This window comes from Callithrix jacchus, chromosome 2 (assembly GCF_049354715.1).
Source record: "Callithrix jacchus isolate 240 chromosome 2, calJac240_pri, whole genome shotgun sequence".
Lineage (NCBI taxonomy): Eukaryota > Metazoa > Chordata > Mammalia > Primates > Cebidae > Callithrix > Callithrix jacchus.
The window spans coordinates 119,659,495-119,677,002 of NC_133503.1; the positions used below are offsets into that span (position 1 = coordinate 119,659,495).

Here is a 17,508-nt window from a genome sequence, read left to right on the forward strand (position 1 = left end):
CAAAATTATTTTTGGCTTCTTTCTGTGGCACTCTAAGTGCCCATTTTGAGAGAACAACCTTGGAAATCCCATTCTTATGCCAGAGGAGAGAAAGCACATTGCTGAGTCCACATTCTTTCTGTTTTGCAAATGGGGCTGCTGGTAGGCCCAGGGATGGATGGGGAAGGATGAGAACTGTTCCTCTCCTAGACTACCACCTGCTGGACTGCTCAGAAAGTACCACAAGCAATGAGGGAGTTGTAGAAATCTCCTTAAAAGAGTTTTCCACCAGAAAATGGCAGGCAGTAGTATGCTTCCGAAATTAGCATATCCCAACCAGGCACTTAAGAACAGAAATTATATAACATTGTGTGTGTGTGTGTGTGTGTGTGTGTGTGTGTGTGTGTGTGTTGGAAGAATCTATACTCATGTCCTTTATCTGACTGAGAAGACACCACCATTTATTGGTAAGGTTAAGAGCAAAGAAGAAGTGACTCATAATGATCAACTGAGCTAATCCCACACATGTTCTCAGGCAGTTTGTTTCCAAAGTTTCAGAACAGATTTTCTCAGGGCCACGGGACTTTATTATCCTTTCCACTTGTCTATTTTGAATTTTCTTTGCTATCTGGGTTTTAGAATAATAACCATATAGAGGTGATTTTAATATTTAAATGACAAATTATTTAAGATTTAGAAAGTGAATTAGATCTTTGCAGCCACAAATAAACACATTTTCAAGCTGTTGAAAGACAATCAGGATGGACCACACCACTAACAACTTTCATGACAGACCTCAAAGCCTTTCTTTACCCACTATCATCAGTTCACACCTAAAATCCTCATGCACTATGGAAATTTAAACAGTTGTGTAGAACCTTAGCAATTTTTAAATTTATTTGGAAACAATCTCAAACTTACAGAAGAGTTGCAAGTAGAGAACAATGACAAAGGTTTTTTCCCCTGAATCATTTGAAAAATTTCGGGAGAGTTGGGGGAAGATGGCACTGTAGGAGCAGCTCAGGATTGCAGCTATCAGTGAAAGCGCAGAGGGTGAGGGGACGCCGTATTTCCAGACGGATCTTTATTGCCCACAGACCAGGAGATTCCCATGTGGAGGAGCCCCACGGGTCGCTAGCGTGGCTGTTTTGGCAGGCGTGGCTGTTTTGGCTGGCATCGCAGCACAGCGGCTCTCCGTAAAAAATACACTGGTCTGGTTGCCCTGTTAAACTGGCAGTTGGAGATCGAGGAAGGCAGATTAGCCCATTCATCTGGTTTAAATGGGACTGAAACATAAATTCAGGCCAGGAGATTCCCGAGCAGCCACATTGTTTCAACTGGTACAGTGGGTCACCACACAGGAAATCACACAGATCCCGGTGCCCTTTCAGCAGGCGACTGGAACACCTGGGAGAGAGTCAACCACTCAACTTAAAAAAAAAGCGCTCTGAGGTAGGGAGCCAGGTGATCAAGCTTGGCAGGTCCCACACCCACAAAAACAAACAGCAATTGGAAATGCTCGGGGTTGAGAGTTTCATGGCAAGCACAGCTAAAACCAGGATGGCCCAGCTCTGTGGGGGAGGAGTGTCCGCCATTACCAAGGCACTCCACCCCTACAGAGGTTGTCTGCCATTGCTGATGCAGCCTGCCATTGCTGAGGCAACCCGCCATAACAAAGAGAGTCCGCCATTACAGAAGCAGGCCAACACTGCCGAGGCAGTTCTAACCATACCCATATAAACAGGACTGCAGGGAAATACACACTGCAGCAGGGTGAAGCCAGCAGCAGGGCGGAACCCACAGCAGCTAAGCAAAGCCTCTACAGGAAGTGACTATGCTGACTCCTTGTTGGGCAGGACAGCCCGGAAAAGAAAAAAAAAAAAGGCAGCAACGCAATGAATACCCATAAATAAAACCCTAACTCCACGGGTCAGAGCACCTGGGGAAAAAAAGGGGGTTTGTGAGTTCTGCTGCAGCAGACTTAAACGTACCCACCTAGCAGCTCTAAATGAACAATGGAGCTCACAGCTCAGCACTTGAGTTCCTATAAAGAACAGACTGCCTCCTCAAGCAGCCCCCTGACCCCTGTATATCCAAAGAGTCACCTCACAAAGGACTGATCAGACTGACATTTGGTGGGCATCACTCTGGGACAAAGATAGCAGAAGAAGAAACTGATAGCAACCCTTACTGTTCTGCAGTTGCTGCAGTGACCCCCAGGCAAGCAGGGACTGGAGTGGACCTCAGCAGTACTAAAGCAGAGGGGTCAGACTGTTAGAAGAAAAACTAAGAAACAGAAATAACTTCATCATCAACAATGTGGACATCCACTCAGAGACCCAATGTGAAAATCAGCAACTATACAGACGACAGGTGGATAAATCCACAAAGATGGGAAGAAACCAGTGCAAAAGGAGGAAAACACCCGAAACCAGAACACCTCAACTCCTAAAGGGATCACAATTCCTCACCAGCAAGGGAACAAAGCTGGATGGAGAATGAGTGTGATGAAATGATGGAATCAGACTTTAGAAGGTGGGTAATGAGAAACTTTCGTGAGCTAAAAGAACATGTTCTAACTCAATGCAAAGAAACTAAGAACCTTGAAAAAAGATTTGAGAAAATGATAACAAGAATGGACAACTTAGAGAGGAATATGAGTAAATTGATCGAGCTGAGAAACATAACATGAGAACTTTGCGAAGCATTCACAAGTTTCAACAGCCGAATTGACCAAGTAGAAGAAAGGATATCAGAGGTTGAAGATCAACTCAATGAAATAAAATGAGAAGGCAAGACTAGAGAAAAAAGCACAAAAAGGAATGAACAAAGTCTCCAAGAAATGTGGGACTATGTGAAGAGACCTAATCTACGTTTGATAGGTGTACCTGAATGTGACAAAGAGAATGAATCCAAGCTAGAAAACACTCTTCAGGATATTGTCCAGGAATACTTCCCCAACATAGCAAAGCAGGCCAATATTCAAATCCAGAAAATACAGAGAACACCACAAAGATATTCATCAAGAAGAGAAACCCCAAGGCACATAATTGTCAGATTCACCAGGGCTGAAATGAAGGAGAAAATGCTAAGGGCAGCCAGAGAGAAAGGTCTGGTTACCCATAAAGGGAAGCCCATCAGACCCACAGTAGATCTCTCAGCAGAAACCCTACAAGCCAGAAGAGAGTGGGGGCCACTGTTCAACATCCTTAAAGAAAAGAACTTTCAACCCAGAATTTCATATCCAGCCAAACTAAGCTTCATAAGTGAAGGAAAAATAAAATCCTTCGCGAACAAGCAAGTACTCAGAGATTTTGTCACCACCAGGCCTCCATTACAAGAGCTCCTGAAAGAGGTACTACACATAGAAAGGAACAACCAGTACCAGCCACTCCAAAAACATACCAAATGCTAAAGAGCATCAATAAAATGAAAAATCTGCATCAACTAATGAGCAAAACAGCCAGCTAGAATCAAAATGGCAGTATCAAATTCACACATAACAATACTAACCCTAAATGTAAATGGGTTAAATGCACCAGTCAAAAGACACAGACTGGCAAATTGGATAAAAAGCCAAAACCCATTGGTGTGCTGTATCCAGGAAACCCCTCTCACATGCAAGGATACACAAAGGCTCAAAATAAAGGAATAGAGGAAGATTTACCAAGCAAATGGAGAGCAAAAAAAAAAAAAAAAAAAAAAAACCAGGAGTTGCAATCCTAGTCTCTGATAAAATAGACTTTTAAGCAACAAAGATCAAAAGAGACAAAGAAGGACATTACATAATGGTAAAAGGATCGATACAACAAGAAGAGCTAACGATCCTAAATATATATGGACCCAATACAGGAGCACCCAGATACATAAGGCAAGTTCTTAATGACTTACAAAGAGACTTAGACTCCCACACAATAATAGTGGAAGACTTTAACACTCCACTGTCAATATTAGACAGATCAAGCAGACAGAAAATTAACAAGGATATCCAGGACTTGAACACAGACCTGGAACAAGCAAACCTGATAGACATTTACAGAACTCTCCACCCCAAATCCACAGGATATACATTCTTCTCAGTGCCACATCACACCTACTCAAAAATTGACCACATAATTGGAAGTAAAGCACTCCTCAGCAAAGGCAAAACAACTGAAATCATAACAGTCTCTCAGACCACAGTGCAATCAAGTTAGAACTCAGAATTCAGGAACTAACTCAGAACTGCACAGCTTCATGGAAACTGAACAACTGGCTCTTGAATGTTGACTGGATAAACCATGAAATAAAGCCAGAAATAAAGAAGTTCTCCGAAACCAACGAGAACGAAGACACAACATACCAGAATCTTCGGGACACATTTAAAGCAGTCTCTAAAGGAAAATATATAGCAATAAGTGCCCATATGAGAAGAGTGGAGAGATCCAAAATTGACACCCTATCATCAAAATTGAAAGAGCTAGAGGAGCAAGATTAAAAAAAGCTCAAAACCTAGCAGAAGACAAGAAATAACTAAGATCAGAGCAGAACTGAAGGAGATAGAGACACAAAAAACCCTTCAAAAAATCAATAAATCCAAGAGCTGGTTTTTTGAAAAGATCAACAAAATAGACCACTAGGCAGATTAATAAAAAAGAAAAGAGAGAACAACCAAATAGATGCAATAAAAAACAATAAAGGGGAAATCACCACAGATTCCACAGAAATTCAAACCATCATCAGAGAATATTACAAACAACTCTATGCACATAAACTAGGAAACCTGGAAGAAATAGATAAATACCTGGGGACTTGTGTCCTCCCAAGCCTAATCCAGGAAGAAGTCGAAAACCAATAACAAGATCTGAAGTTGAGGCAGCAATTAAGAGCCTACCACACAAAAAAAGCCCAGGTCCAGATGGGTTCACAGCAGAATTCTAACAGACACACAAAGTGGAACTGTTACCATTCCTTCTGAAACTATTCCAAATAATCCAAAAAGAGGGAATCCTTCCCAAATTGTTTTATGAGATCAACATCATCCTGATACCAAAACGCAGCAGAGACTCAAGAAGAAAAGAAAACTTCAGGCCAATATCCCTGATGAACATAGATGCAAAAATCTTCAATAAAATATTGGCAAGCCAATTGCAACAGCGCATCAAAAAGCTTATCCACCATGATGAAGTAGGATTCATCCCAGGGATGCAAGGCTGGTTCAACATACACAAGTCTATAAATGTAATTCACCACATCAACAGAACCAAAAACAAAAACCACATGATTATCTCAATTGATGCAAAGAAGGCCTTTGACAAAATTCAACAGCCCTTTATGCTAAAAACCCTCAATAAACTCGGTATTGATGAAACGTATCTCAAAATAATAAAAGCTATTTACGACAAACCAACAGCCAATATCATACTGAATGGGCAAAAACTGGAAGCATTCCCTTTGAAATGTGGCACTAGACAAGGATGCCCTCTCTCACCACTCCTATTCAATATAGTACTGGAAATTCTAGCCAGAGCAATCAGGCGAGAAAAAGAGATAAAGGGTATTAAAATTGGAAAGGAGGAAGCCAAATTGTCTCTATTTGCAGACAACATGACAGTATATTTAGAAGGCCCCATCGTTTCAGCCCAAAAACTCCAGAAACTGATGAGCAACTTCAGCAGAGTCTCAGGATACAAAATGAATGTGCAAAAATCACAAGCATTCCTATACAACAATAACAGACGTAAATAGAGCCAAATCAAGAATGAACTGCCATTCGCAATTGCAAAAAAGAGAATAAAATACCTAGGAATACAACTAACAAGGAATGTAAAAGATCTCTTCAAGGAGAACTACACTACACACCACTGCTCAACAAAATAAGAGAGGACACAAACAGATGGAGAAACATTTCATGTTCATGTTAGGAAGAATCAGTATCATGAAAATGGCCATACTGCCCAAAGTAATTTACAGATTAAATGCTATCCCCGTCAAGCTTCCAATGACCTTCTTCACAGAACTGGAAAAAACCACCTTAAACTTCATATGGAACCAAAAGAGAGCCGGCATAGCCAAGTCGATTCTAAACCAAAAGAACACAGCAGAAGGCATCACCCTATTGGACTTCAAACTATACTACAAGGCTACAGCAATCAAAACAGCATGGTACTGGTACCAAAACAGAGATATAGACCAATGGAACAGAACAGAGGCATTGGAGGCAACACAACATATCTACAACCATACAATCTTGGATAAACCTGACAAAAACAAGCAATGGGGAAAGGATTCCCTGTTTAATAAATGGTGTTGGGAAAACTGGCTAGCCATGTGCAGAAAGCAGAAACTGGACCCCTTCCTGACACCTTACACTAAAATTAACTCCAGATGGATTAAAGACTTAAACGTAAGACCTGGCACCATAAAAACCCTAGAAGAAAATCTAGGCAAAACCATCCAGGACATAGGAGTAGGCAAGGACTTCATGACCAAAACACCAAAAGCATTGGCAACAAAAGCCAAAATAGACAAATGGGACCTAATCAAACTCCACAGCTTCTGCATGGCAAAAGAAACAGTCATTAGAGTGAATCGGCAACCAACAGAATGGGAAATAATTTTTGCAGTTTACCCATCTGACAAAGGGCTGATATCCAGAATTTACAAATAACTCAAACAGATTTACAGGAAAAAAACAAACAAGCCCATTCAAAAATGGGCAAAGGATATGAACAGACACTTTACAAAAGAAGACATACATGAGGCCAACAAACATATGAAAAAATGCTCATCATCACTGGTCATTAGAGAAATGCAAATCAAAACTACATTGAGATACCATCTCATGCCAGTTAGAATGGCGATCAGTAAAAAATCTGGAGACAGCAGATGCTGGAGAGGATGTGGAGAAAGAGGAACACTTTTACACTGCTGGTGGGAGTGTAAATTAGTTCAACCATTGTGGAAGACAGTGTGGCAATTCCTCAAGGACCTAGAAATAGAAATTCCATTTGACCCAGCAATCCCATTACTGGGTATATATCCAAAGGACTATAAATCGTTCTACTATAAGGACACATGCACACGAATGTTCATTGCAGCACTGTTTACAATAGCAATGACCTGGAACCAACCCAAATGCCCATCAATGATAGACTGGACTAGGAAAATGTGGCACATATACACCACGGAATATTATGCAGCAATCAAAAACGATGAGTTTGTGTCCTTTGTAGGGACATGGATGAATCTGGAGAACATCACTCTCAGCAAACTGACAGAAGAACAGAAAATGAAATACTGCATGTTCTCACTTATAGGCGGGTGATGAACAATGAGAACACATGGACACAGGGAGGGGAGCACTACACACTGGGGTGTATTGGGGGAATAGGGGAGGGACAGCAAGGAGGGGAGTTGGGAGGGATAGCACGGGGACAAATGCCAGATGTGAGTGAAGGGGAGGAAGGCAGCAAATCACACTGCCACCTATGTACCTATGCAACTATCTTGCATGTTCTGCGCATGTACCCCAAAACCTAAAATGCAATTAAAAAAAAAGAAAAGAAAAAGAAAAATTTCAACCTGATCCCCCATTACCCTCTGAATAATGTTTATTTTCTACAAAGACATTTTCCTACGTACACATGATACCATCAAATCAGGAAATTAAGATTGATATGGTACTATCATTCTCAGATTCCATTTCATTATACCAGTAATTTCCTTTTTAGCAGAGAGCCAGAGATCCAGCCTTGTATAGCTGACATGTCTCTGAAGACCCTTTTAATCCCAAATGGTTCTCTGTATTTTTGACTTTCACAACCCTGACACTTTTGATACTACCAGCCAGTTTTTCTTGCAGAATGTCCTTAAATTTGAATTTATTTGACGTTTTCTCATGATTTGATTTACATTATAAACTGGTAGAAATAACAGAAGGAATACTGGGTTCACCTTTCAGCATTCTATCAGATGGTACAAGAACTCAATCTGTCCCATTACTGAAGCTGTTCATTTCGGTCACTTGATTAAAATGGTAGCTGCACGAATTCTTCACTATAAAGTTAGCATCTTTCCCTTTGTAATTAAGAAGTGTTATATGTGGCATTTCTTTGAAACTATGTAAATAGCTTTTTCCTTACCAAATGTTTGATTTATCCACTTATTTATTTTCTAACATAGACTTACAAATTCCTACTTATTTGGCATGTTATTATCCATTACTCTTTCCATTTCCCTTCCTCTCTCCCTCCTTTCTTCTTTTCTCCTTCTTTCCTTCCCTCTTTGTTTTCTTTCTCTTTTCTTTTGCATAGGGTCATACAAGGTATTTCTCCATTGCCCAGGCTGGAGTATGGTGGTGGTATCACAGCTCACTGGAGGCTTGAGCCCAGGAGGTCAAGCCTCCATACTCCATACTCCCACCTCTAAGCCTCCCAAGTGGCTGAAACTACAGTCACATGCCACCAAGCCCACTTAATTTTTCTATTTTGCGTGTAGATGGGGTTTCAGCATGTTGCCCAGGCTGGTCGTCTCGAACTTCTGGGATCAAGCGATCCGCCTGCCTTGGCCTCCCCAAGTGCTGCTATTACAGGCATAAGCCACTGCACCCGGACACTGTCATCGTTTATTTTCATGCCAAGTTTTCCCTAGTGGGAGCCCTTTCAAAATGGTTTCTGTGCCTTTGTTTGTATCCTCATCATTCTACTAGGAGTTGTTTGCTTTTTGGCTGAAGATGTTTCAAATGTTCCCTGCCCAAGTCCTGGTATCTTTTAAGGGAGAATGGCATTTAGAAATTGTGATCTGGGGCTAGGTATGGTCACTGCTGTTGCTGCTTCTAAGCTCTCTTAGTAGATACAGTGAGAGGATACACGTGCATATGCACACACTAACACATTTACATCTATTTTACTCTATATAATGAAATTAATTAGTTCATTTAAATGCTTTGAATTCCAACCCAACATCACAGGGTTAATTCTAGTTTTCTCCCTTTCCATATTGTAACCCTTCCATGTTGGTAAGAGATCACCTTCTCATTATTCTTGAACTCCTGGACTCCGGGATCTGCCTGTCTCAGCTCCCCAAAGCACTGAGATTATAGGCGTGAGGCACCATAGCCCACTATTTCTCATTATTCTTAATATATGTATTAATTCAATCCACTGCCCTGCATGTAACCAATCCTGTCATCCATTCCCTCACTCAGGCGGCCTTCCAAACCCACTCAGCATCCCACAATTCCTGCTGGGCAGCACTGCACCCCTCACATGGATTTCCTCCTCACAATCGGTGGCTTCTGACACCCAGACTTGGGCCCCTTACTGTGGATGCACATCTTGCTCTGTACCAACTAGTGGCTATACAGGTAATTGTTTGGGAAAGGGAGGAAAAAGAAAGAACAAGGAGAGAAGGCAAAGAGGGAGAAGGGAAGTGGGGAGGAGAAAGAGGGAACCCGAACACTTTTTTGTTTGAGAGAAAGAAGGCTTTAGAAGGGGACCATGCTGATATCTTTCTCAGATATACCTTTCCTCACAATATATACAAATTGTCTAAATTATTATAGCTGCACAGGGAAAGTAAGACTAATAGAAGAAGATTTACAAAGATGAATAATTTATTTTATGTATTATAAAATTTTCTTCATTTTAGTCACTAATGCTTTGCAGCACGACAGGAAAATATATATTAAGATTTAATTTTTAGAAAAATTCATTTTTATTTAATGAAGTAATAAAATTGATAAAGGGCCAGAAGGCTCATTTTTACTTCTGACAATATACCCTAATATTTAGAAAACTGCCTAAGCTGTGCTCACAAAATTTTCAAAGATTAGGTATCAAGACTGGACACTGCATTCTTTTCTTCCACTGTATAAGAACAAAATTCTATTTATGGCTCTGTGTGGAGTACAAAGGGACATGCACATTTTGTATTGACAACTAGGAGCCAAGTTTCAAAGTCTGGCCTGCATGTTCCTCCGAGTGCTGAGAACAAAGCAAGTGCTGTGTGCTGACAGAGCTTAGAGGAGCTAAGGGAGCATACTGGGGCTCACCAGGAATATCCATGGCTTATATTTTCCTGGAATTCCGTAGAAAAGCATGGTAGTTTGGCACCCCAGACTAGAAACTCAGTGAGGAAAAAAGCTAGTCATAAATTACTTAGTGTACTTAACAAGAGATCCCAGGCTTGCTTTCCAGCAGTACAACAATGATTAACATTATGATTTCAGATAGAAGATATATCCAGAGGCACATACGGATTTTGTCGGCCTGAAGCTGATATTAGGGAGGCTTATTTAAAAAACAAAAATTACAAAATCATAATCAGGTACAGGATCTTGGAAGGGCCAAGGCTGGTAAAAGGACCTGAAACTTAAGCTTCATCAGCTTTATGGTTAATCTACCCCTGAGGAGGGACCTTTAATCCTCTTTGGGGCCTGAGTCAAAGGAGAATAGGTATTGGGAGGGGGTGATGGTGATGAAAGCTGGCTGGGGGGCATGTTGTTGTTAAACAGTGACTGTAAATTCTGTTTGGCAAACTGAAAAAGTGCTCCATTCAGTTGAAAATCACTTTGTTTTTATATTTCCTAAGCTGTCATTTCACATGTGATGAACTACTAACAACTTTTTCTGCTTTCTATAATTCAATATTTACCAAAGAAGGCATTTATAATTGGTAATATTGGAAATCACTTATGTTTAGGAGTGAATTAGTGAAGATAAAGCAGAATCATTTCAATGTTCTCAATAAAAGGAGGCCATAAAAACACAGTGTTGCACCCAAGAAATACGTATCTCTATAAAAGACTGTGCTATGTAGAATAATTAAAGAACTCCTACAACTTAATAACAAAATACCCATTCAATCCATTTGAAAAATGTACAAAGGACATTTCTTTAGAGAAGATATATAAATGGCCAACAAGCACATGAACAGATGCTCAGGATCACCAGTCATTAGGGAAATGAAGATCAAAACCCCAGTGATACCATTTCATACCTGCTAGGATGAATATTATAAAAAAAACAGGAAATAGTAAATGTTGGTGAGGATATTTAGCAGTTGAAACTCTTGTGCATTACTGATACTGATGTAAAATGGCACAACTACTGTGGAAAACAGTTTGATGGAAGCTCAAAATGTTAAACCTAGAGTTACCATATAATCCAACAATTCCCCTTTAGGTGTGTACTCAAAAAAACTGAGGGCGCAGGTACTCAAGCAGATATTTGCACACCAACGTTCATGGCATATTTGTGTGCAACGTTCATTGCACACCAACAATAGCCGAAAGGTGGAAACAACCCAAATGTCCATCAAGAGATGAATAAATATAGTATTTGCATATAATGTGATATGACTCAGTGCCATATTCTGAATGTTTATGTCCCCCCCTCTCCCAAACTTTATATGCTGAAACCCAATCACCAGTGATAGCATTAGAAGGTTGGACTGCTGTGGGATGATTAGGTCATGAGAGTAGAGCCCTCATGAATGGGATTAGTACATCTACAAAAGAGGCCCCAGGGCTCTGCACTGCCCCTTCCATGTGAGGACACACTGAGAAGGCACCATCTATGGACCAGAAAGCTGGGCCCTCGCCAGACACTGAATCTGCTGGCAACTTGATATTGGATTTCTCCACCTCCAGAACTGTAAGAAATACATTTCTGCTGTTTATAAGCTAGCCAGTCTAGGGTATTTTGTAATAACCTGAACAGACTGAGATACTGAAGCTTAAAATGGAATGAAATTATAATATATGCTATAATATGGATGACCCCTGAAAATGTAATATGAAACAAGCCAGACACAAAAGGACAAATAATAATTCCATTTACATGAGATGCCTGGAATCAGCAAATTCAGAGGCAGAAAGTAGAATAGAGGTTACCGGGGCTGGGAGGAGTGGGGAATAGTGAGTTACTGTTTAATGGATAGAGTTTCTGTTTGGAGTGATGAAAAAGTTCTGGAAACACAGATAGTGTTGATGGTTGCACAACATTGTCAGGGTACCTACGTGAAATAAAGTATACACTTAAAATGGTTTAAGATGCTAAATTTTGTTATGTATATTTTACTACAAATAAGAAAAAAGCAAAAAGACTATGCCAACAAAGTCAGGCTATGTCAAGATGAAGTTCCACTGTAGGGAGAAAAAGAAAACCAAATCATCACAGCACTTAATTTACATACTTAAATGAACAAGGAGTCTCTAATGTGAAAACCAAAGTAGTCTGAAAAGGTTTTAGTGAAAGAAATTACTTGTGGAAAGGCAAAGAAACCAAAACAAACAACAACAACAAACCAGCAAGTAGATATGTCAATTAGTGCTACTATCTTAAGAAAGTCTACTCATGGGAGTCAGTAGAATTCCACTGAGATTACATCACATCTCCTTATTTTTTAGTGAAAAGTATTATTTCCATGAATTTAACTGCTATTTTTCAACAAAGTATGGTGTTGTATTATCTGTTTTCTTGGTAATTGCAGCCTTGGCTTTATTGCTATGCGCCAGTAACAACATTAATGGCTTTATTATGGAAATCACACTCCATTTACATGAAGCTGAAATTTATTCTATGTTTACAATCTTCCAAAGTACTTGTTTTAATTTTACCTCACTGACCTCCTGATCCTAACAATTCGGAATGTGCTACTGAAACAAACTCCTCCATGTAAAACATGGAACATGACTGTGAAATAATGTGGATTTAAGATATCGGCCAGGTGCGGTGGCTTATGCCTGGAATCCCAGCACTTTGGGAGGCTGAGGCAGGAGGATCACCAGAGGGCCAGAGTTCCAGACAAGCCTGGTCAATGTGCTGAAACCCTATCTCTACTAAAAACACAAAAATTAGCTGGGCGTGGTGGCAGATGCTTGTAATCCCAGCTACTTGGGAGGCTGAGGCAGGAACATTACTTGAACCGGGGAGGTGCATGTTGAGTGAGCCGAGATCATGCCCGTGCATTCCAGACTGGGCCATAAGAGTGAAATTCTATCTCAAAGAAATAAATAAAAAGATATTAACGGATCTGTTTCCAACAGTAGGCACACATTATTTTTAAATTAGAAAAGAAAGGTAAATTGAAACAAAAGAGTATCAAAGAGCTTTATTTCTAAAACATGGGTCTTTATTCTGAAATTTACAGACACCTAGACACAAGGAAGTTTCTGTGATCTGAATATTTTCTTAGTGAGAAAATATTGGTGTCCTTGAGGTTTCCTAACAAGAGTTAACACCAATTCCATTGCAGTCAGCCACCACTATCCTCAGCAAATAAACTGAGGGTTATGCAGGAAGACGACAAGGCACCTATTTCACAGAACTGCCAAATCATCATGAGGATACTGTGCATGGGAGAGTGAACAACACAGCCTAAAGACTGAGTTTAGTCTGGGCAACACAGCAAAACTCTGTCTCTAGAAAAAATACAAAAATTAGCTGGCTGTGGAAGTACATGCCTATAGTCTCAGCTACTCAGGAGGCTGAGGTAGGAGGATTTCTTGAGCCTGGAAATGGAGGTTTCAGTGAACTGAGATTGTGCCATTGTACTCCAGCCTGGGTGACAGAGTGAGACCCCATCTCAAAAAAAAAAAAAAAAAGATTGTGTTTGCAAATTGCTCAAATAAACACCTCCTTCCTCAGTTGGGTAGCTTGCATTCCTAACCCTTGGTCACTAGTTCTATGCTTGGATCCAATTTTAGAATTTCCTTTTCAGCAGTTTTCCAAATTGTTTCCAAAAGGGCTCTTGAAAATCCATTCAGACAATAAGGAACTCACTCTAGGTCCTTCGGCCTCTGTCTCCAGATATGGTTGCAAATATTTGTTACAGCAGGCTAGACTGTATCAACACTTATGTGCCAGGTTCTTCATTTTATTAAGATATCCTTCCTAAATTCATAATCTCCAATGTCACCTTTCTCCAAGCACATCAGGCCCAACTCTCTCCAAATCTGCATCTTCACCTCTTTTAAGCTCTAGGCCTGGAGATCCCCAAACCACTCCAAGCAGGGTTCCTCCAAAGCTGAATTGAGTATCCCTCTTCTCACACTTTCTCCTCCTTCTGAGTCCTGGTGTCACCATTCACACCAATTTACCCTGATGTCCTATTTTCCTTTATACCTTGCATCAAATCAATGTATTTTGTCTGTTTTATCTTCTTAGTTGCTCTGAAATTTGTTCTCTACAGTTTTTCCTAGGACATTGTCATTCCTGATGACTTCATCTCTTTCAGTGAGCGTATTTTGACAGCTTTGTAGATAGAGCTGTCTGCTCCAGTTCACCCCACTACTATGGCCAGAGAAACATCTTTTTTTTTTTTTTTGGAGATGGAGTCTTACTCTGTTGCCCAGGCTGGAGTGCAGTGACACGATCTTTGCTCACTGCAACCTCTGCCTCCTGGGTTCAAGTGATTCTCCTGTGTCAGCCTCCCGAGTAGCTGGGATTATAGGTGCCCACCACCATGCCCAGCTAATTTTTGTGTTTTTAGTAGAGATGGGGTTTTACCATGTTGGCCAGGCTGGTCTCAAACTCCTGAACTCAAGACTGGATAAGCAGATGGCCCTTCCTGATGTGAGTGGCCATCATTCAACACCTTGAGGACTTCAATAGAACCAAAAAGGTGGCAGAAAGTTGGCTTCACCTTTCTTCTGCTTCACTGCTTGAGCTGGAACATGAATCTTCTTCTGCCTTTAGCATTCCTGTTTTTCAGGCCTTCTAATTCAAACTGAAATTTACACCATTCGCCTCTGGCTCTCAGGCCTTTAAAATACACCAGCAGTCTTCTTCAGTCTCCAGTCTGCAGGTAATCTCTCGTTGGTTCTGTTTCTATGGAGAATCCTAACATAATTCACATATTGTTTGTTGTTTAATACTCTCCTAGAATGTGAGCTCACATTGAAATAATTCTCAAGCACTAGTTTAAAGAATTAAAAAAGACAATTTACGATTCTAGTTAAATGAATTTTAAAAAGTTCTTATGGGGCTGGCTAAGAAGATATGCTACAGTTAAAAGTAAAATTGAGGCCGGGCGCGGTGGCTCACGCCTATAATCCCAGCACTTTGGGAGGCCGAGGCAGGTGGATCACGAGGTCAAGAGATCAAGACCATCCTGGTCAACAAGGTGAAACCCCGTCTCTACTAAAAATACAAAAATTAGCTGGGCGTGGTGGTGAGTGCCTGCAGTCCCAGCTACTCGGGAGGCTGAGGCAGGAGAATTGCTTGAACCCAGGAGGCGGAGGTTGCAGTGAGCTGAGATCATGCCATTGCACTCCAGTCTGGGTAACAACAGCGAAACTCTGTCTCAAAAAAAAAAGTAAAATTGAGAAGAAATTGTACCTCCACTATCCTTCACTCTTTAAAGAGTAGGGAAGGTGCAGAGAGAAATGTGGATGTCACAGCAGGGAAAGAATTGCTTTTGGGCTGCAGGGGCTTGATAAAAATTTGAGTTTGTGACTTGAAAACTAAGCTGCCTATGAGTAACATTCCGATTGAGACATTTCAGTGGGATTGTTTGTTTCTTAATCGGAGGGAAAAAGACAGAGAGGGAGAAAAAGTGTGATAGAAGCATTGAATGCTTCCCAGAAACAACGTACCTTATCTAAGATTTCCAAAAACATATGTCAATTCCAGGGCCATTGAGGAGTCAGATTTACTGTACAATACTGACTTTTAAACTCTGACCACAAACCACAGTAAGAAATGCATTTTACATGTGAATTACACAATCTTGAAAGAAAATTTCTATGAAACCCAAGTTAATGTATGTACACTTTGATCTATTCTATTCTATGCACTCTATTCTCTCCCATCCCATCCTATCCCATTCCATGTAAAATATGTTGGCAGTGGGACTCACCAATGTACTGTGTGACCCACAATTTTTAAACCTTGGCTTTAGAAGGTAATTTAAATAGCTTATACTTTAGAGGTAACGGTAGGCACAGTAAATATAACCATAGCGGAGGCTTTCACCTACTACCTTCTGACATGGATTTACCCTAAACTTATTTACTGATATGTGAAGGATGCAAGCATCATTTGGAAAGATCTGTGCAGGTGACATACTGGATCTGCAGGCAGAGAAGTGAATCGGTATTGGCTAGTTTATTTTCCAGAGGTAAAGAGAAGAATGTGAGCAAATTCTTAGTGGAGTCTCAAGGTCTGCAGGGAACTTAAAATGCAGTACTTTGTCAACAGCTGATGTAGGGCTCTCCTGGATGCTAAAAGACAGTCCAGTGTCAGGTCTACTTTGAATGTGATTTATTGGGGTTGAAAAAAAAGTGGTGAAAGCCTAGAATTATGGTCTTGCCTTGCAAAAGCTATATATAATTTTCAATTTGCAGGCTATAATTTTGAATCTAAGGAGAATAACCAAGTTAGATGAGACATACCCACACAGACCTCGCAAGAACTATTATTAGAGTAATTCTATTTGAACCATGTACTTCTAAAGTGCCAGATAATATTGTGCTGGTGGAGGGGGATTCAGATATGTCTGTGATTCTTAAGGAAAAGATTAAGTGCTCTGTTTTCTTCCAGTGAAGAAAAAATTATTGCAACTATGGGAAAGGGAATTATCATTTGGGTTTACAGCTATCAGCAATTTTCTAAACATTTCATGAATGTTTCATAAGGTGAAATTATGAAAACAAGTTCTTAGAAGATTAGAGTTCTAAAACAAACATGAAGTCAGCCAACTAACGACTGAAGACTGGCTTAACCTGGTTTTCTAACTACATTACCAGTTACTCAGGCACTAAGGAGCTCAAAACTCATCTACAGGCATGCTCAGGCATCTAACAGCAATTTTCCATCACACTTAACTTTTGGAACACAGTGAAAATGTACAATTCATCTTTAAACCTTTCTATGTCTGTATTTTGAATCTGGCTAGATGGCCTTAAAATTTTTGGACATTAGATGATCATGTATTTGGCCACGAATAGCCAGTTATCTTTTACAGATGGTTTGATAACACATCAATTAGCACTCATTAAGAGTTAACAGGCTCAAATTCAATGCTGAAATCTTGAGTCAAATCTGGCAGGATGTCTGGGGAAAATTAGCCCTACAGATAACCCTAATTGTGAAAGAAAATATTTGAATGAGTTATCATAAATGTCAGTTCCCAGAACTGGTGTTTGGTAGACCCTCAGTCTGGATAAATGCCAGCCTACCTCAAAGCTGCCTTTGTTTCTTTAACCATCACACACAAAACTGTAATACAAATTTAAAGTTTGATTTGATTTTTTAAATTTCCCTAGCCATATCACTATTCTAAAAGGTCTCCTTGAGTTAAATCCTTTGACTCTCTGTCAATGTGACTAACTGCATCTCTTCCCAACAGCCATCATCAGATTATCAGGGCACTGCCTGGTCTTAGAAATAATGATATTTTCCAATAGCTGTAGGTAAATTACTTACTGCCTGTTGTTAAATAATTATATTTTTAATTAAGTAAATAGATATAAAACTCATGAAGACCTGTTTTTTGGCATATACAATGACGATTGACCAGAAAGCTGTCTGATATCTGTGTTAT

General features: G+C 40.1%; 1 protein-coding gene across 8 annotated transcripts in view; it reads right to left on the bottom strand.

The window, feature by feature from the left end:
* Positions 1–17,508, bottom strand: part of ADGRV1 (adhesion G protein-coupled receptor V1) — a 602,786-nt gene that overhangs the window by 71,914 nt on the left and 513,364 nt on the right. The gene's annotated exons all lie outside the window — the stretch shown is intronic.